At 41.9% G+C, this 21,591-nt stretch overlaps 1 pseudogene across 1 annotated transcript in view; it reads left to right on the top strand.

Moving 5' to 3' along the window:
• Positions 1 to 276: 276 nt before the first annotated feature.
• The window catches only part of LOC308605427 (putative E3 ubiquitin-protein ligase HERC6), a 36,061-nt pseudogene continuing 14,746 nt past the window's right edge, over positions 277 to 21,591 (top strand). Inside the window, exons 1-6 of the transcript XR_014017856.1 lie at positions 277 to 706; positions 7,500 to 7,725; positions 9,038 to 9,130; positions 10,459 to 10,580; positions 11,538 to 11,673; positions 13,042 to 13,109. The product of XR_014017856.1 is annotated as a putative E3 ubiquitin-protein ligase HERC6 (transcript). The remainder of the gene's footprint in view (positions 707 to 7,499; positions 7,726 to 9,037; positions 9,131 to 10,458; positions 10,581 to 11,537; positions 11,674 to 13,041; positions 13,110 to 21,591) is intronic.

Consider the following 21,591-nt stretch of genomic DNA (forward strand, 5'->3'; position numbering starts at 1 on the left):
TATTTATTTATCTGTTTATAAATAGGAGAATGTAAGCACCCTGAAGGTTTTGCATTTCCAGTGCCAAAAACCGTCTAGAAGAGGGCTGGCACGCACATGCTTTTATTAAGTACGCCAGGCATTATTCTAACACAATTTATTATCCGTTACATTATCCTAACATATTAGATTCGCTGTATTGCTGTCCACATTACACAGACATGGTCACAGCCAAGGCACAGAATCGCTAAGTAACTTGCCCAGAGTCACACAGCGCTTTCAAGTGGCTTAGCAAGGATGCACATTGAGGCGCTCTTCCTCCGGGGTCCCTCTGCTTCTCAGCACTCGGCGCTCAGGTTCGACACCCGAAAGCCGTTCGCGGGGGGTGAGCTGGACGTCAGGGGGACGCCAGCGAGGGCGCGGCTCACCCAGCCTCCCTTTTCCTGGGAAGTCAGCGCGCACCCGTCCCTAACCTTTGGGTGCTGGAGCTGGCAGAGCGCACAGATTCGGGCAGGCGGCTGGGCGCGGGAGCGGTCCGTACTTCTGCTGGGTCGCAGACCGCCGGAGACGGAGGACGGAGCCCCACGCAGCCTGAGCGCAACGCCTCCCGTTTCGTTTTCCCGACGCGCCTCGGCTTTGTTTCGGTTTCCTGTTTCGGTTTCCGGTAGTTGTCTTCAAAACGAAACTGAAAGTTGCGCTAAACTGCGCAGCGTTCCTTTGGACAGAGGTACCTTTTGGGACCAGTCGTTACCTCTGCGAATCTGTCTGGAACAGAGTGACCTTGCAAATGTGGTTTGTGGTTTGGACACCTGAAACTCCCTTAGAAATACCCTAGGGCGTCTTTTTTCTTCAGATTAAAAACATGTATAGTAGCATTTTGCTATTATTGATTATTGTATCAATAGAGACACAGGGAAAAAAATCGCTTATTATTCTAACACCCAAAGACAACTCCTAATATTTTTTTTCATCTTTATTGGCGTTTAATTGCTTTACAATGGTGTGTTAGGTTAGTTTCTGATGTGTAACAAAATGAATCAGTTATACATATACATATGTTCCCATATCTCTTGCCTCTTGCGTCTCCCTCCCTCCCACCCTCCCTATCCCACCCCTCTAGGTGGTCACAAAGCACCGAGCTGGTCTCCCTGTGCTATGCGGCTGCTTCCCACTAGCTATCTATTTTACATTTGGTAGTGTATATATGTCCATGCCACTCTCTCGCTTTGTCACAGCTTACCCTTCCCCCTCCGCATATCGTCAAGTCCATTCTCTAGTAGGTCTCTGCCTTTATTCCTATCTTACCCCTAGGTTTTTCATGACATTTTTTCCCCTTAAATTCCATATATATGTGTTAGCATACGGTATTTGTCTTTCTCTTTCTGACTTACTTCACTCTGTATGATAGACTCTAGGTCTATCCACCTCATTACAAATAGCTCAATTTCATTTCTTTTTATGGCTGAGTAATATTCCATTGTCTATATGTGCCACATCTTCTTTATCCATTCATCCGATGATGGACACTTAGGTTGTTTCCATCTCCTGGCTATTGTAAATAGAGCTGCAATGAACATTTTGGTACATGACTCTTTTTGAATTATGGTTTTCTCAGGGTATATGCCCAGTAGTGGGATTGCTGGGTCATATGGTAGTTCTATTTGTAGTTTTTTAAGGAACCTCCATACTGTTCTCCATAGTGGCTGTACCAATTCACATTCCCACCAGCAGTGCAAGAGTGTTCCCTTTTCTCCACACCCTCTCCAGCATTTATTGTTTCTAGATTTTTTGATGATGGCCATTGTGACTGGTGTGAGATGATATCTCATTGTAGTTTTGATTTGCATTTCTCTAATGATTAATGATGTGGAGCATTCTTTCATATGTTTTTTGGCAGTTTGTATACCTTCTTTGGAGAAACGTCTATTTAGGTCTTCTGCCCATTTTTGGATTGGGTTGTTTGTTTTTTTGTTATTGAGCTGCATGAGCTGCTTGTAAATTTTGGAGATTAATCCTTTGTCAGTTGCTTCATTTGCAAATATTTTCTCCCATTCTGAGGGTTGTCTTTTGGTCTTGTTTATGGTTTCCTTTGCTGTGCAAAAGCTTTGAGGTTTCATTAGGTCCCATTTGTTTATTTTTGTTTTGATTTCCATTTCTCTAGGAGGTGGGTTGAAAAGGATCTTGCTGTGATTTATGTCATAGAGTGTTTCTATGTTTTCCTCTAAGAGTTTGATAGTTTCTGGCCTTACATTTAGGTCTTTAATCCATTTTGAGCTTATTTTTGTGTATGGTGTTAGGGAGTGTTCTAATCTCATACTTTTACATGTACCTGTCCAGTTTTCCCAGCACCACTTATTGAAGAGCCTGTCTTTTCTCCACTGTATATTCTTGCCTCCTTTATCAAAGATAAGGTGACCATATGTGTGTGGGTTTATCTCTGGGCTTTCTGTCCTGTTCCATTGATCTATATTTCTGTTTTTGTGCCAGTACCATACTGTCTTGATTACTGTAGCTTTGTAGTATAGTCTGAAGTCAGGGAGCCTGATTCCTCCAGCTCCATTTTTCTTTCTCAGGACTGCTTTGGCTATTCGGGGTCTTTTGTGTTTCCATACAAATTGTGAAATTTTTTGTTCTAGTTCTGTGAAAAATGCCATTGGTAGTTTGATAGGGATTGCATTGAATCTGTAGACTGCTTTGGGTAGTAGAGTCATTTTCACAACATTGATTCTTCCAATCTAAGAACATGGTATATCTCTCCATCTGTTTGTATCATCTTTAATTTCTTTCATCAGTGTCTTATAGTTTTCTGCATACAGGTCTTTTGTCTCCCTAGGTAGGTTTATTCCTAGGTATTTTATTCTTCTTGTTGCAGTGGTAAATGGGAGTGTTTCCTTAATTGCTCTTTCAGATTTCTCATCATTAGTGTATAGGAATGCAAGAGATTTCTGTACATTAATTTTGTATCCTGCAACTTTACCAAATTCATTGATTAGCTCTAGTAGTTTTCTGGTGGCATCTTTAGGATTCTCTATGTATGGTATCATGTCATCTGCAAACAGTTACAGTTTTATTTCTTCTTTTCCAATTTGGATTCCTTTTATTTCTTTTTCTTCTCTGATTGTCATGGCTAGGACTTCCAAAACTATGTTGAATAATAGTGGCGAGAGTGGACATCCTTGTCTTGTTCCTGATCTTAGAGGAAATGCTTTCAGCCTTTCACCATTGAGAATGATCTTTGCTGTGGGTTTGTCACATATGGCCTTTATTATGTTGAGGTAGGTTCCCTCTGTACCCATGGTCTGAAGAGTTTTTATCATAAATGGGTCTTGAATTTTGTCAAAAGATTTTTCTGCATCTATTGAGATGATCATATGGTTTTTCTTCTTCAATTTGTTAATATGGTGTATCACATTGATTGATTTGCATATACTAAAGAATACTTCCATCCCTGGGATAAATCCCACTTGATCATGGTGTACGATCCTTTTAATGTGTTTTGGATTCTGTTTGCTAGTATTTTGTTGAGGATTTTTGCATCTATATTCATCAGTGATATTTTTCTGTAATTTTCTTTTTTTGTAGTATCTTTGTCTGGTTTTGGTATCAGGGTGATGGTGGCCTCACAGAATGAGTTTGGGAGTGTTCCTTCCTCTGCAATTTTTTGGAAGAGTTTGAGAAGGATGGGTATTAGCTCTTCTCTAAATGTTTGATAGAATTCACCTGTGAAGCCATCTGGTCCTGAACTTTTGTTTGTTGGAAGATTTTTAATCACAGTTTCAATTTCATTACTTGTGATTGGTCTGTTCATATTTTCTATTTCTTCCTGGTTCAGTCTTGGAAGGCTATACCTTTCTAAGAATTTGTCCATTTCTTCTATGTTGTCCATTTTATTGGCATAGAGTTCCTTGTAGTAGTCTCTTAGGATGCTTTGTATTTCAGCAGTATCTGTTGTAACTTCTCCTTTTTCATTTCTAATTTTATTAATTTGAGTCCTCTCCCTCTTTTTTCTTGATGAGTCTGGCTGATGGTTTATCAATTTTGTTTATCTTCTCAAAGAACCAGCTTTTAGTTTTATTGATCTTTGCTATTGTTTTCTTTGTTGCTATTTCATTTATTTCTGCTCTGATCTTTACGATTTCTTTCCTTCTGCTAACTTTGGGTTTTGTTTGTTCTTCTTTCTCTAGTTCCTGTAGGTGTAAGGTTAGATTGTTTGAGATTTTTCTTTTTCTTGAGGTAGGCTTGTATAGCTATAAACTTCCCTCTTAGAACTGCTTTTGGTGCATCCTATAGGTTTTGGATCGTCGTGTTTCATTGTCATTTGTCTCTAGGTATTTTTTGATTTCCTCTTTGATTTCTTCAGTGATCTCTTGGTTATTTAGTAATGTATTGTTTAGCCTCCACGTGTTTGTGTTTTTTACGTTTTTTTCCCTGTAATTCATTTCTAATCTCGTAGCATTGTGGTCAGAAAAGATGCTTGATATGATTTTAATTTTCTTAAAGTTACTGAGGCTTGATTTGTGACCCAAGTTGTGATCTATCCTGGAAAATGTTCTGTGCGCACTTGAGAAGAAAGTGTAATCTGCTGTTTTTGGGTGGAATGTCCTATAAATATCAATTAAATCTATCTGGTCTATTGTGTCATTTAAAGCTTCTGTTTCCTATTTATTTTCATTTTGGATGATCTGTCCATTGGCATAAGTGAGGTGTTAAAGTTCCCCACTATTATTGTGTTACTGTCAGTTTCCTCTTTTTTAGCTGTTAGCAGTTGCCTTATGTATTGAGGTGCTCCTATGTTGGGTGCATTTATATTTATAATTGTTACATCTTCTTCTTGGATTGATCCCTTGATGATTATGTAGTGTACTTCCTTGTCTCTTGTAGCATTCTTTATTTTAAAATCTATTTTATCTGATATGAGTATTGCTACTCCAGCTTTCTTTTGATTTCCATTTGCATGGAATATCTTTTTCCATCCCCTCACTTTCGGTCTGTATGTGTCCCTAGGTCTGAAGTGGGTCTCTTGTAGACAGCATATATATGGGTCTTGTTTTTGTATCCATTCAGCAAGCCTGTGTCTTTTGGTTGGAGCATTTAATCCATTCACGTTTAAGGTAATTATTGATACGTATGTTCCTAGTACCATTTTCTTAATTGTTTTGGGTTTGTTTTTGTAGGTCCTTTCTTCTCTTGTGTTTCCCACTTAGAGAAGTTCCTTTAGCATTTGTTGTAGAGCTGGTTTGGTGGTGCTGAATTCTCTTAGCTTTTGCTTGCCTGTAAAGCTTTTGATTTCTCCATCAAATCTGAATGAGATCCTTGCCGCATAGAGTAATCTTGGTTGTAGGTTCTTCCCTTTCATCACTTTAATTATGTCATGCCACTCCCTTCTGGCTTGTAGAGTTTCTGCTGAGAAATCAGTTGTTAACCTTATGGGAGTTCCCTTGTATGTTATTTGTTGTTTCTCCCTTGCTGCTTTCAATAATTTTTCTTTGTCTTTAATTTTTGCCAATTTGATTACTCTGTGTCTCGGAGTGTTTCTCCTTGAGTTTATCCTGTATGGGACTTGCTGTGCTTCCTGGACTTGGGTGGCTATTTCCTTTCCCATGTTAGGAAAGATTTCGTCTATAAGCTCTTCAAATATTTTCTTGGGTCCTTTCTCTCTCTCTTCTTGTGGGACCCCTATAATGCCAATGTTGTTGTGTTTAATGTTGTCCCAGAGGCCTCTTAGGCTGTCTTCATTTCGTTTCATTCTTTTTTCTTTATTATGTTCTGCGGCAGTGAATTCCACCATTCTGTCTTCCAGGTCATTTATCTGTTCTTCTGCCTCAGTTATTCTGCTATTGATTCCTTCTAGTGTAGTTTTCATTTCAGTTATTGTATTGTTCATCTCTGTTTGTTTGTTCTTTAATTCTTCTAGGTCTTTGTCAAACATTTCTTGCATCTTCTCGATCTTTGCCTCCATTCTTTTTCCGAGGTCCTGGATCATCTTCACTATCATTATTCTGAATTCTTTTTCTGGAAGGTTGCCTATCTCCACTTCATTTAGTTGTTTTTCTGGGGTTTTATCTTGTTCCCTCATCTGGTACATAGCCCTCTGCCTTTTCATCTTGTCTATCTTTTTGTGAATGTGGTTTTTGTTCCACAGGCTGCAGGATTGTACTTCTTCTTGCTTCTCCTGTCTGCCCTCTGGTGGATATGGCCATCTAAGAGGCTTGAGCAAGTTTCCTGATGGGAGGGACTAGTGGTAGGTAGAGCTGACTGTTGCTCTGGTGGGCAGAGCTCAGTAAAACTTTAATCCGCTTGACTGCTGATGGGTGGTGCTGGGTTCCCCCCCTGTTGGTTGTTTGGCCTGAGGTGACCCAACACTGGAGCCTACCCAGCTCTTTGGTGGGGCTAATGGCGGACTCTGGGAGGACTCACACCAAGGAGTACTTCCCAGAACTTCTGCTGCCAGTGTCCTTGTCCCCACGGTGAGCCACAGCCACCCCCCGCCTCTGCAGGAGACCCTCCAACACTAGCAGGTAGGTCTGGTTCAGTCTCCCCTGGGGTCACTGCTCCTTCCCCCTGGGTCCTGATATACACACTACTTTCTGTGTGCCCTCCAGGAATGGAGTCTCTGTTTCCCCCAGTCCTGTCAGAGTCCTGCAATCAAATCCCGCTAGCCTTCAAAGTGTGATTCTCTAGGAATTCCTCCTCCTGTTGCCAGACCCTCAGGTTGGGAAGCCTGACGTGGGGCTCAGAGCCTTCACTCCAGTGGGTGGACTTCTGTGGTATAAGTGTTCTCCAGTTTGTAAGTCACCCACCCAGCAGTTACGGGATTTGATTTTTATGGTGATTGCGCCCCTCCTACCATCTCATTGTGGGTTCTCCTTTGTCTTTGGATGTGGGGTATCTTTTTTGGTGAGTTCCAGTGTCTTCCTTTCAATGATTGTTCAGCAGTTAGTTGTGATTCTGGTGTTCTCGCAAGAGGGAGTGAGGGCACGTCCTTCTACTCCACCATCTTGGTTCTATCCTCTCCATCTGACATATTTTTAAAAGAGCACTCTGACTTCTCTTTAGAGAAGAAACTGCTGGGGGCAGAGATGCAATGTGGGAGCCCAGTGAGGTGCTGTTGTCATTTCCCAGGGGAAAAATGATGGTGACTTGGTGGCTACAGGGCTAACAGTGGAGTGGTAAGAAGTGGTTGGATCCTGGATAGATTTTGAAGATAGAGGCTTTGGTATTTGTGGGTTGAAGTGTGTAGAAGAAAGAGAGGAGTCGAGGATGGCTTCAAGGTTTTTGGCCTGAGCAGGTGAAAGATCATGGTTACCCTTAACTGGGAGGGAGAAGAAGAGTGGATATTGTTGGAAGGGACTTTTAAAGGTGACCTTGACCATCCCCTTTGCCTTTAGTGAGAGTACTTTAACATCCTTTACTCTTGTTTCTATTCTTTAAAGATTTTTAGAATTAGGACAGCAGTTCCTCCTTGAATTTGGTATTCCATTGTGTTGGCAGTTCTGGATTTCTCCTCTTTATTTTTGTAGATGGCCAAGTGTTTTCATGGGGAAAGAACAGCCATGGGCAGCTGGGCCTGGGGAAGAAGTTCCCCTCTTAAGCCAGCCCACAGAGGGTGAGGTCCCTGGAGGGGATCCCGCTGGCACAGCTGGCTGCAGGAAGGGCCCACAGCTTTGCCCTGTCTGTCTCGGACTTCATTTGGCTGGGGAAGCAACAATGCAGGGAAGCTGGCCCTCGGAGGGAATAATGTCCCAGGTAACAAGGTAGTCTTGTAGTAAGTCCTTCTTTCTTTCTGGTTGGAAAACCGGTTCTGAAAGTATAGAACAGTGGTCCCAAACTTTGTGACACATTAGAATCACCTAGGGAGCTATATTAACTTTTTTGATTCCTGCTGTAACAAATCACAAACCTAGTGGCTTAAAACAACATAAATTTATTAACTCATGGCTCTGGTGGTCAGAAGTCTGATGGAGGTCTCACTGGGTTAAAATCAAAGTGCCAACAGGGCTGCATTAATTTCTGGAGGCTGGAGGGGACCAGAGCATTTTTCTTCCCTTTTCCAGCTTCTGGAGGCACCTACACTCTTGACTCATAACCCACTTTCTTCTTCAAAGCCAGCAATAGCTGGTTCAGTCTTCTTCAAGTCTCCTTAGGCTGACATTCACTCTTCTGCCTCCCTCTTCCTCTTAAAAGTACCCTTGTGATTACACTGGGCCCACCTGGATAATCCAGGCTAACCTCCCTATTTTAAGGTCAACTCATTAACAACCTTCTTAAATCCATCTGCTTCCTTAACTTCCCTTTGCCATGTAATTTAACATATTCACAGGCTCTGGGAAAAGAACATGGTCATCTTTGCAAGGCCATTAGTCTGTCTACTCTAAGAACGTTTAAAAATCTCAATGCCCAGGTTGGACCCCAGACCAATTAAATCAGAATGTCTGGGGATGGAAGCCAGGCATCAGTCATTACCAAAGACGCCACAGGTGATTCCAATGTGCAGCAAAGTTTGGGAACCACTTGTTTAGAACATTGCTAGCAGTAGGGGAAACAACCAGTTCCTCTCCAACCTTTCAACTAAACTCACTGTGACGTCTTCCCCATGAGCCCCTCTGTTCAATTCTTTACATGTGGCTCATGTATATTTAGCTCTTGTTACATACCAGTACCATGCTGAGCCCCTACATCTCATTTCATTTAACTTTGTCAACATGAAGTAGGCCATCTTATCTTCTCAATTATTATTGCATATTTTCAGAACACCTACTATGTAACAGAAATGAATACAACATAATGGAAATATTATTGAGAATGGGGGTTTTTAAGCTTAGTTTTCTCGGCCAATAACCTTAGTCATTCCAGAAAATTAAATATTTTCCAGAAATAAATGCTAAAGGACTGCTTTTCTTTTCCAATGCAGGGCTTTCCCTCTGTTTTATAATACTTCTGATTGTTCACTTTTTAAATTATGTTGATGAATTATAAGATGACAAAAATATTAAAATATATAAAAACCAGGAAATATGAGTATTTCTTATACTCTAGAGATTCTGCTTTCTTTCAACAGTTCAGAGCTACAAGCCTCGATCAGTTGGTGTACTGAAGACTCGGTGTGATTTATGTCAGCTGTGGTTATGAGCACACTGCAGTGCTTACCAAGGTAATCCAAAATGTCTTGCTATTTTTTTTCTTTTTTTCTGGCCACACCGTGTGGCTTGCGGGATCTTAGTTCCCCAACCAGGGATTGAACCCAGGCCCCTGGCAGTGAAAGCGCTGAGTCCCAACTATGGGACCGCCAGGGAACTCGCATCTTGCTATTTTTTTAAATTCCAGAGAAATGTTACCACAAGGTACATGTACTGATTATTGTGGAAAACAATATTCGTATCAACATCTGAAGATATCCATTCAATGTACAGATGTCTAAAGAGGAGAACTTAGCCGAATATAAACCATGGAATTTTAAAGATCCTATAACAAAAGCTAATTTCAGCTTTAGGAAATATTTTTAGATATTTTAAAATTAGATTAATATAGGAGCTAATCCTTTTAGCAGTTATTCATTCATAATGTAGCTCTACACATGAAAAATATTATAGAAGCAACAAAGTAATTTTTATAGGTTTCAGTGGCCCATACTACAGACTAGAACATTTTTTGTTCCATTTCTTGCTTGGCACAATTATGAGTCAGCTTCCTGAATGTTCCCCACCCCTTTCTTGTACTGGCCATACAATACATTCCAACGGGATGGATTCTCTCCATAGATGTAATGAATAGACTTGAAGACTACTTGTGTGGTTGAAATGTTTATTTAAAACTAAGTATCTAAAATAATTTATATTTTGTTTTAAAAGCATGTTTGAATTATATTCTTCTTAGTTGGCAAGAGAGAGCTAGAGTTGTTTTAATCTAGAATCAAAAATTGAAAATAGGGCTTCCCTGGTGGCGCAGTGGTTGGGAGTCCGCCTGCCGGTGCAGGGGACGCGGGTTCGTGCCCCGTCCGGGAGGATCCCACGTGCTGCGGAGCGGCTGGGCCCGTGGGCCATGGCCGCTGGGCCTGCGCGTCCGGAGCCTGTGCGCCCCAACAGGAGAGGCCGCGGCGGTGAGAAGCCCACGTACCACAAAAAAAAAAAAAAAAATTGAAAATAAAAATAGAATTGAAAAGAGATTTATTTTCAGAGAAATGATCGAATAGATAAAGCAACCCTATGCTTATATGTTAGAGTTACTCTTGAACCAGTTAATTTGTCCATCAGTTTATTCCACAGACACCTATAAGTGCCTAGTTCTGAAGGGAATGCCAATGATTTTTCAAGTTTAACGTGTTAATTCTTCATTCACTGTTAGAAATAATAAATACAGGACTCTTTGTCTTTATATAGAGCTTATATTTACCATGGTGCTCTCATAGAACTCTCTTAGGATACTTAAATCTTTTAGTTTTTAACTACTTTTTTTTAGCCTGATCCCTCCTTTTTCAAACAGGATGGGAAAGTATTCACATTTGGAGACAATAGCTGTGGACAGCTGGGAAACAGCCCCACTGCTGAGAAGAGGGGTCCGCAACTCAGAAGGAATTGAGGGCCTAGTTTCGCAGACTGTGGAAGGTAATAAGTTTTTTTTTTAAGCATGAGTAGAAAGCGTTGTATTTTATTGCTTAGAAATGACTCGTGGAATGTTATTAAACCTTAAGACCCTAAAATATGTGATTACTCTTTTTATAGATCATTTTCCTTCTGAAAATTTACTTCTTTCAAATATAGTTTAATATTTCTATTTTTTTCTTCTTTATCCTAGATATTTCATTTGTTTTGTAAGAATTTATTGGAACTCTACTGTGTATAGACCACCTTATGAGGGGGGTAGTGGAGTTGGTCTATAACAAAAATAGTGGTGCTTGCCTATTTGAGTTCATGAGACAAAGTTAATTTCATACAAGTAGAAGATATATATTTGCATATGTATTCAGAGTTTTGTATAACCTAATTATGAGGACACTTTGTTTCTTTTTAAATTTTTATTAGAGTATAGTTGATTTACAACTATAGTTAGTTTCTGCTGTACAGCAAAGTGAATCAGTTATACATATACATATATCCACTCTTTTTTAGATTCTTTACCCATATAGGTCATTACAGAGTATTGAGTAGAGTTCCCTGTGCTATACAGCAGGTCCTTATTAGTTATCTATTTTATGTATAGTAGTGTGTATAGGTCAACCCCAATCTCCCAACTTATCCCTCCCTATGAGGACACTTTGCATATAATCTATCCAATTCATGAAAAGCAAAAGACAAAAAGAGCTTACATTTAAAACACAAACGAGAGAAACCATTGTAACGACCCATCAATAATATTCTGCCTTTAAGTTTAGTAATAAGTCAACATTCACCTACCATTTGTTTACCCACATGATTTGTCACCCTCTAACTCTGACATTTTGATATGGGATCTGGGTACTTAGTATAAGATAAATCTGTTATTTTGTGTTGAGACATCATCTTTCTCAAAAAATGTGACACATTATAATATGTCTTTATTATAATATATTCTCTCTTCTACAGTTCTCACACCCTTGTGTATGTCTCTACCACTAGTCAGGTGGTGTCTTTTGGTTGTGGACCATGTTGCACAAGCAGCTCACCTCATCCGGGGGCTCTGGCAGAGAACTTTGACTTAGCTGCCTGATTTCTGTTGATGGTATGAGTGGTCTCACGAATTTGTAATTTTGTGTTAAATGATGCCACTGGAGGAGAACTATTATTCAGTTTCCTTTCAAAGGAGTGCATAGAACTGTGGTTCTTTTAGTACTGTTATCTTTGATTTGTACAATATGCATTCTTTTTCTTATGCAGTGCTCCCTGGAGTATTTGGTGATCTTTTCTAAAGATTAAGGTAATACAAAAGAACCCAAATCAGTTACTTAAGCTTCGGAACAGTATACCTTTATATATATATATATATATATATTTTTTTTAATATAAATTTATTTTTATTTTTGGCTGCGTTGGGTCCTCGTTGCTGCGTGCGGGCTTTCTCTAGTTGCGGCAAGCGGGGGCTACTCTTCTTTGCAGTGCACAGGCTTCGCATTGCGGTGGCTTCTCTTGTTGTGGAGCATGGGCTCTAGGTGTGCGGGCTTCAGTAGTTGTGGCACGCGGGCTCAGTAATTGTGGCATGCGGGCTCAGTAGTTATGGCTTGCAGGCTCTAGAGCACAGGCTCAGCAGTTGTGGCTCATGGGCTTAGTTGCTCCACGGCATGTGGGATCTTCCCGTACCAGGGCTCGAACCCATGTCCCCTGCATTGGCAGGCATATTCTTAACCCCTGCGCCACCAGGGAATCCCCACTTTTTTTTTTTTTTTTCTTTCTGTGGTACAAGGGCCTCTCACTGTTGTGGCCTCTCCCATTGCAGAGCACAGGCTCCGGACGTGAAGGCTCAGCGGCCATGGCTCACGGGCCCAGCCGCTCCGCGGCATGTGGGATCCTCCCAGACCGGGGCACGAACCCGCGTCCCCTGCATCGGCAGGCGGACTCTCAACCACTGCGCCACCAGGGAAGCCCTCCCCACTTTTATATGTTCAATCAAACCTCTACTGAAGCACATCAGCCTGGTTTCATTATGCAAGTACATGAAAGATTAAATTTTAAGCTAAGTGAATACACAACATGTAATCTGATCAAAATTATTGTTTTATACTGTTTGTAGTCAAAATCCATTTAGAAGCCAATAAATAAGTAAATTTAGCTTGGTAATACATTATTTTTTTTTTTTTGCGGTACGCGGGCCTCTCACTGTTGTGGCCTCTCCCGTTGCGGAGCACAGGCTCCGGACGCACAGGCTCAGCGGCCATGGCTCACGGTCACAGCCGCTCCACGGCATGTGGGATCTTCCCGGACCGGGGCACGAACCCGTGTCCCCTGCATCGGCAGGCAGACTCTCAACCACTGCGCCACCAGGGAAGCCCTAGATTTTTTTAAGACTATTTTTTAGAGCAGTTTTAGGTTTACAACAAAAGATTTATTTTTTGCTTCTAAAAACAATACTCATGGATTTATGACTTTCTTATAGACCTTGTGGATGTTCAAATGAACCACATTTTTGCTGGAACGTATGCCAACTTTGTGACAACTTACCAGGTACCTATTACACTTTCTGTTTCTTTTAAATATCATTTTTTTCTCTGAGGAAGTGGCCAAACCTGACACATACTGATCCAGTAAGACAAGCACAGAGTTTGTTTTTGCTTTGTCAAGACTGAGTCATCTCAGGGGAAAGAAGATGAAACCTAACTGAGCCGGATAGGCAGAGAATAAAGGGGAATAAGTGGGGAACAATGACTGTGACAGTTCTGAGACGTTTTGTCATGAAAGGGAGTACACCACCGTGAGAGGGTTTTGTTGTTGTTTGGAGGGGTGATATTAAGGTATGTTTGTATGCCAGTGAGAATGATCCAGTTCAGGAGGAGAAAGTGCTGATGCATGAGAAAGAGGGAATAATTGTAGAGGTAATTCCCAGAATAGGAGCAAGGAAGCAGGGCCAAGGGTCCAGTGTGGCACGTAGGGCTTTGGGCAGAAATTTTTATTCTGTTCTGATGAGGAGCAGTGGAGGTGAGGGTAGGTTGCTTGTGGGAAGGTGATTAGTTCTTCCCTGATTGTTTCTGTTTTCTCAGGGATGCACAAGGCACGGTCCTTATTTGAAACTTAGTGAAGCAGAGGAAGATTGCTACAGGTTTAGGAATAAACGGAAAGTGTGCAATAGTGACTCAGAGTGAGACAGTGAACGTTGTGGGAGATTACTAGACAGTATAGAGTAACCATTTGAAATCTGTGGTTGTAGGGCATAAGGTGAAATCAGTCGGCACAGTTGTTTGTTTTTCTCCGTTGATGTTAAGCTGCTTGGATTCCTTTGGAGTAATTCAGGTTGAAGCTTAACTACAGGTGGACTTCTGCTAGGTCAGTACAATAGGAAAGGGGCAGAAGACTTGGAGGTATTTGCAAAGGACTGATTACACCGCTGACCATAGAATCTAAGCTGGGTAAGAAAGACATGAAGAGGAGGATGGATAATGAACAAACAATAGGGTTGATGGATTGGAGGGCCCAGTGGCCTCAAAGAATGTTGGAGTGGATTCCACTCTAAAGTGTCTTCGTCTGTTCGGGCTGCTATAACAAAATACCATAGATTGAGTGGTTTATAAACAGAAATTTATTTCTCAGTTTTGGAGGCTGGGAAGTCTGGGATTAAGATGACAGCACATTTGGGAATTCCCTGGTGGCCCAGTGGTTAGGACTCGACACTTTCACTGCTGTGGCCCGGGGTTCGATCCCTGGTCTGGTCTGGGAACTAAGATCCTGCAAGCTGCACAGTGTGGCCAAAAAAAAAAAAAAAAAAATGATGGCACATTTGATGTCTGGTGAGGGCCTGCTTCCTGGTTTACAGATGGCTGTCTTCTCACTGTATCCTCATGTGGCAGAAGGAGCAGGGGTGAAAGAGCTCTCTGGGGTCTGTTATAAAGGGCACTAATCCCATTCCTGAGGGCTCCACCCTCATGACCCAGTCACTTTCCAAAGGCCCCACCTCCTAATACCATCACATTGGGGGTTAGGATTCCAATATATGAACTTGGGAGGAAAACACTCAGTCTGTAACGTTCCGCCACTGCCCCCCTCAAATTCATGTCCTTCTTGCATGCAGACTACATTCATTTCATCCCAACAGCCCCCAAGTGTTAACTCATTCCAGCATCAAAGAATGTTAGCCTGGGAGTTCCACTCTGAAGTCAGTGAATTAGAAGGATGGTGTATGATGATCAGAGAGGAGAATGTTTCTAATGGAAATTTAGAAGGTGGAACAATTTTTGTTTGTTTGTTTGGCTGCGTTGGGTCTTTGTTGCTGCGTGTGAGCTTTCTCTACGGGGTTCTCACTGCGGTGGCTTCTCTTGTTGTGGAGCACGAGCTCTAGAGCGCAGGCTCAGTAGTCGTGTCGCACGGGCTTAGTTGCTCCGCGGCATGGGGGATCTTCCTGGACCAGGGTTCAAACCCATGTCCCCTGCATTGGCAGGCGGATTCTTAACGACTGCACCACCAGGGAAGTCCCTGGAACAATTACTGGTGATTATAAAGTACAGAATATCACCTTTATCTAGGGCAATAGTTTTCAACTAGGAGTGGTTTTGCACCCCTGGAAACATCTGGCAATATCTGTGCTCAGTGGAGTTTGTCCTGAGGGAGGGGCATGTATGTCGGGGTGGCTGCTACTGGCATCAGGTGGGTAGAGTCCAGGGCTGCTGCTAAACATCCCGCAACGCACAAGACAGCCGCTCACAACAGAGAATTATCTGACGCAAAATGCCAGTCGGATCAGTTTAGAAGCCCCGACCCAGGGCCAGGGCTGCAGTGGAACAGAGGAAGAGAGTGGAGACAAGATAAAGAACTGAGAGATCAAGAGGGGAAATAAACTGGGTTCATTAAGTATGAAGTTGCCAAGAAGGACAGGAAGAATGATGACAGGCATGGATGTGCTGAGGAAGACAGTCAGCAAGGTGCTAAAGTTTTCAGTGATTGAAGGGTCGTGACTAGGACTTTGGCAGGTGATATAGTCTGTTGTTATGTGCTTCAGAGGAGCCGGGATTTTGAAGAAGAAAGTAGAAGAAATGGTTTGTAAATGCCAACAGGGAGCGCCTCATCGTCCTAAGGTCCCTGGGATGGTGGAGGGAAAAAAGCTTCCTCATGGTTGAACTCCAGGGAACACCCAGGACTCAGATCAAGACAGTGAAGGGAACTTTGGGAGTCACGGTAATACATCTTTTTCAAAAGGTCTTTAGCTAAGCATTAAACAAAAGTGATGCAGAATTCCCTGATTTACTATAGGCTAGTGGAAGCAGAGGTATATTACAGAGCAGGGCACTAATGTCCTTGGAGGAATATATTAAAGACAGGTTTTTCTCTCCAGACAGTGATTTCTGACACCTCTGGTTGAGCCATTTGGTTTCAAATATTATATAGAACCATGGTTCTCAAAAATGTGGTCCCCAAATCGGCAGCCTCAGCATCACCTGGGAATTTGCTAGATGCAGATTCTTGAGCTCCACTCCTGACCTGTTGAATCGGAAACTGTGGAGATGGGCCCAGCAGTCTACGCTTTAACAAGATCACTAGGTGATTCTGTTATCAGTCTGAAAACCACTGATATCAAAGCAAAAACCTGTGGATGATTAAAGGGCAGAAAGAAACTAGTATTTACTGAGTACTTACTATAATCCAAAGGCTTTGTATACCTAATATCTTTTAATCTCATTTTTTAAGTGTGGTGAAACCATCACCGCTATCTACCTCTAAAACTTTTTTCATTACCCCAAGCAGAAACTCTTTTTCTCCCCAAGCAGAAACTTTTAACCATTAAATAATAACTCCCCATTCTCCACTACCTGTAACCCCAGGTAACCTCTAATACCCTTTCTGTCTATGAATTAGCCTGTTTCATATAAGTGGAATTGTACAATATTTGTCCTTTTGTATCAGGCTTATTTCACTCAGCATTGTGTTTTCACAGTTCATGCATGTTGCAGCATGTGTCAGAACTTCCTTCCTTTTCATGGCTGAGTAATATTTCATTGTATGGATGTACCATATTCATCTGTTGATGCTGTTGCTGGACGAGGATTGTTCCCATCTTTTTGGCTATTGTGAATAATGCTGCAATGAATGTTGACATATAGTATCTGTTTGAGTCCCTGTTTTCAGTTCTTTTGTGTTATCTCATTTTTTAAATAACAAAGCTAAGGCTTGGACCAAGCAAAGTGGCCAAGGCTAGGAAATGGAAGAGCCAGGCCAGTCTGATGCCATGGCTCCTCCCACCAAACCCCACTGTCTGAGAGGATGGGGGCCCATCTCCCACCTTTGTTTTACTCACTACGTAGTGTGTGTGTGTGTGTGTGTGTGTATTTTCCTGATCATTCTTTTCTTTCTTCCTAGAAGGGTACTAGTTCCACCAGTGTTTCCAGGAAAACCCTGCCAGAAATAAGCCGAATTAACCAGTTGCTGACAGAAAAATGGATGGCAATGGCAAGAGGAAGTGCAGAGCATGAAGTAAGTGACTGAGAGGTGGCTCTGTCTGACAAAGTAGAAACTGGGAATTTCCTGGCAGTCCTGGCAGTCCTGCGCTTTCACTGCTGGGGGCCCAGGTTTGATCCCTGTTTGGGGAACTAAGACCCTGCAAGCTGCGTGGCACAGCCAAAAAAAAAGGAGAAACCACTTTTATTTGGTTCTGAAGCCTTGGTCATTTTATCCTAGACATAAGAGAGAGGATTTGGCTTTGTCATGAAGGCATTTGCATTTTAACCATGATTCTCTTCTACCATCTCTTAGTTTGAAGAAGTCATTGTATTCATTCATTCATCATTTCTTTAACAGAGGTATACTGAGGATGTACAATATGCCAGGCACTTTGATAGGCGAGGAAGATGCAGGAGTGAATCAAAAATGCTTTCTGTGCCACAAAGCCTTCCCCAGGGCAGACTGTTTTTACAGCTTCATAGTTTATTCTCTGGAGCTCCAGAAGTTTCTGTTTTCAGAAGGATGAATTTTATTTAATTCTAGATGACTTGATCAAATCAACTATGAAGGGTTTTGGTGAGATTTAGCAGTCACATGCACAAAGTATACCCAGAATCTGGAAGACTCTTAAGAGAGCAGTTATTTTCATTAACAATGATTCCACGTCATCAGTTACATACAGTATTCGGTAAGATAAAAGGGACATGCTTGTAATATGTTGTGATTTAACCTTGTCTTATTATGTTTGCAGGGAAATTAGAGTGATATTTTCATCTCCTGCTTGTCTGACTGCAAGTTTTTTTTTTTTTTTTTTTTTTTTTTTGCTATACGCGCGGGCCTCTCACTGTTGTGGCCCCTCCCGTTGCAGAGCACAGGCTCCGTATGCGCAGGCTCAGCGGCCATGGCTCACGGGCCCAGCCGCTCCACGGCATGTGGGATCTTCCCGGACCGGGGCACAAACCCGTGTCCCCTGCATCGGCAGGCGGACTCTCAACCACTGCGCCACCGGGGAAGCCCTGACTGCAAGTTTTTAAAGAAAAGGTAACATTTACATGAGACTTAACTTTATTTAAAACACTGGGGGATATTTAAAATGAAATGTTTCGACTCAGTCATTTTAATACGTGAATTTTGTTATCTATGAACAAAAAAAATCCAACATTGAAAACTCCATAGGCTGTTACAGAATTCTCCCACTTTTGTAAAGTAATTTCCTATTGGACCACTGCAAGTTGTAATTTCTAATTTACATTGTTCACTGCCTCTGCCCGGCTCTCCTCTGCTGTCTGATTGGCAGGAATGGTGTTTTTTTCAGAATCTTTGTATCTAGGAGCGATCAGTTCATTCTAACATTGCTTTTGTACTTAGAAGCCAGGGCTGTGCTCTGAAGCTCTTATTTTGAGATCAGTAAGGAAAACAGATTCTATTTATTTTATCTTTAACTAGTCTTACTACCACAGAGGAGAATCTAACTTCTCTCCTACTTGGTTTGACACTTGGTCTGTTTCAGTAGTTTAAACAATTCCTCTCTTAAATTGCTCAACGTTTGGTCTTCTGTTTCTTCCCCTCCCTCTTTGCCCTCCAATACTGTACCTGGGAACTACTGAAAGATAAAGTGAGGCATATTAAAAATTGTAAGTTTATTTGAGCGAACATCAATTTGCATCACGCAGCACCAATTCAGAATTGCCTAAGAGTGCTCCAGTGAGAGGAGCTCAGGGAGAGACATACAGAGAAGGTACAGAAACAAAGAAAGGAAATTATTTGATTGGCTATAACTTAAAGCCTAGTGAACTTTTTGTGATTGGTTGCCCTTAGCTTTTTTTTTTTTTTTAAAGAAGATGTTGGGGGTAGGAGTTTTTATTAATTAGTTAATTTATTTTTGCTGTATTGGGTCTTCGTTTCTGTGCGAGGGCTTTCTCTAGTTGTGGCAAGCGGGAGCCACTCTTCATCGCAGTGCGGGGGCCTCTCACTATCGCGGCCTCTCTTGTTGCGAAGCACAGGCTCCAGACGCGCAGGCTCAGCAGTTGTGGCTCACGGTCCTAGTTGCTCCGCAGCATGTGGGATCTTCCCAGACCAGGGATCGAACCCGTGTCCCCTGCATTGGCAGGCGGACTCTCAACCACTGCGCCACCAGGGAAGCCCTGCCCTTAGCTTTTGATTCATAACTTTGAGGCATTTACAGGCTTAGATTTTGGTTTGCTTTTATAGGCCACCATGGCACTAGAGGCACTGCAGTGTAATGGCCTCCTTGTTTAATTACTTTAGCAGTAACAAGGGAGGGGAGGGGGAATATCAGCATAAAGGGGCCCTTAGGCTGCCCTCTGTCTACTCTGGAGGCCGGTGCCCTGGAGGTCTGTCCACACCTGGTGTCACTCATCCCCATCCTCCTTCGCTAGGTCAGGTCCTGTCCCTCCCTTGTTGACTTGGCCTCAGAAGATAGCTGTACACATCCGCCGCTAGGCGGTACTCACTATTCGCTTAACCCCTGTTGCAGGTACTTGCATCTAAGTAACCTGCCCTCCTACCCCCCTCCCCGCCCCTCCGCCATTGTCCCTTTGGTTCTTAACCCAGCTGCATTCCCAGCCATTCCTCAGGGAGACTGGAGGAACTGTTGGGTCCAACAGCTTCACCTGGGAACCAGAGAAGCCCAGGGAAGATGAGTGTCATGCCTGCCCACCGCAGCTCACGAGGCAGTTATCATTCTAGAGTCCCCAGAGGCATCCCTATTCATCTCTACATATCCCAGCCAAAGGCAGGAGATGAGAAATCAAGACACTGCTTCCCTCTGCCGGCTTTCTCTCCCATTTGCCTTCCTCCTCTTGCCATCCTTCTAGCCTAGAAAGGAGGGGACTCTACCATGTAATGTATCCTGTTTCTTCCCCACTGTAGCCTCAAGCTAATTCTCATTACCTAGAGGAGAATCTTTTCTACACTAAGAATATTATCTTTCTAAAGTGTCTCCATGTCCCCTTCCCAGGAGTGATAAACCTCAAGGTTTGATCTTAAGACGCCAAAGGCTGCAAAGGAGAATTTATTTTACAGGGAAATTTACAGTCCTCTGTTTTGGTACTTGCATAAATGTTTTAGGCCTAGTATTACAATTGATTGGTTAATCTAGCAAGCATGGAATACTTAATAGTACATTATAAACACAAATCATCCTACAGAGTGCAGGCTCCTCAAATATTACCAACACAACCCAGGGAAATGCCACACCTAGACTAAGAAAGCCTTGGTAGTATTTCTGAGGAGAATGGCCAGGTCTGAATTTTTTTAAATCAACAGTTTGGATTAAGGCAGGTCTTTCAGTGTGGGAGGGGAGGATTTCGGACTTTATCAGGATTGAGGAAAGATACTACAATCCGGAAAGGTTGGAAACAGCAAGGCAAAGATTTTGAGACAAGAGATGTGAAGAATTTTTGGGCGTAAACTGTTGATTGCAGTAAACTGTTGATTGTTGGTAGAGTTAATGGGTCTTTTCAGGAAGTTCCTAAAATGAACAGTCAAGCCATTTGCTTGGGCAAGGGTGTCTTGGAATAGTAAAGTCATGCTAATGAAACAGTGGAATCCCAAAATAATGTAAATATAGATGGTAATATAGGTGGGGTTAGGGAGTTTCAGTTCTCAGTGCGCAGGCTGAGTGTGAGGGTAAATGGTTTCAGCACTCAGACGCAGCATGTAAACTTTTGCTATTGTTGCAGCCCAAACTTTAGATAATAAATTGTTACCTATTCTCTCTTAGGAGAACATAAATTTTATAACTTTTTTGTGTGCCAAGTAAATTGATTATTTTGAAAGAATGCAAGCTTTAAGAAAACAGATAATATATGATATGTAGTAAAATAAAATTATACATAATGATATATGAAGTTAGAAATATTCCTTTACATCTGTTTATGTGTTTTTTTGCATTTCTTGCATCCAAAGAGAATCTGGACAAACTATTTCCATTAATGTGGACTTAGAAATGGCGAGAAGTTAACAAAAAAAGAATGGATTTCTTCTTTGGTAATAACCAATATTCACTTGAGAAATAGATCAATAGAATTTCTTTACAGGAACCAATATGACTACAGTTTACTTTTGTTAGGAGTTGAGTGAGATGAAAGTGTGATAGCGGAGGGGCTGGTGTTTATTATGAGGTTACTATATGCCAGACACTGTATTAGGCGCTGGCATTTATTTTCTTACTGCATACTTAAATGTACAGTATATACAGTATTTTTATTTTCAATATGAGAAAAACAATGCTTGAGAGGTATAACTTATGAAAGGAGTACTAGTTTGGGATTCATATGTTTTGGGACCTACCGATTAAGAATAGACAGATTAACAGAAAAGAAAAGTTCTACTCATGAAGAGCAGCTAGGGATGAGGGTTTATATGCCAACTTTAGGGAAGGGGGAGAAATGGATGAAACAATTTCCATTGGGAGACAGATGGGCATTTAGGGGGACACATGGAAGATAGGACAGCTTGTGATAATGTTTGTTTCTGCAATTTCTCATCCAAGTGCAAGCATGGGGTCTTTTTCCTGGCAGTGAAGCTCACTTGCCTGCCC

Source organism: Mesoplodon bidens (genome assembly GCF_964165515.1).
Source record: "Mesoplodon bidens genome assembly, chromosome: 1".
NCBI lineage: Eukaryota > Metazoa > Chordata > Mammalia > Artiodactyla > Ziphiidae > Mesoplodon > Mesoplodon bidens.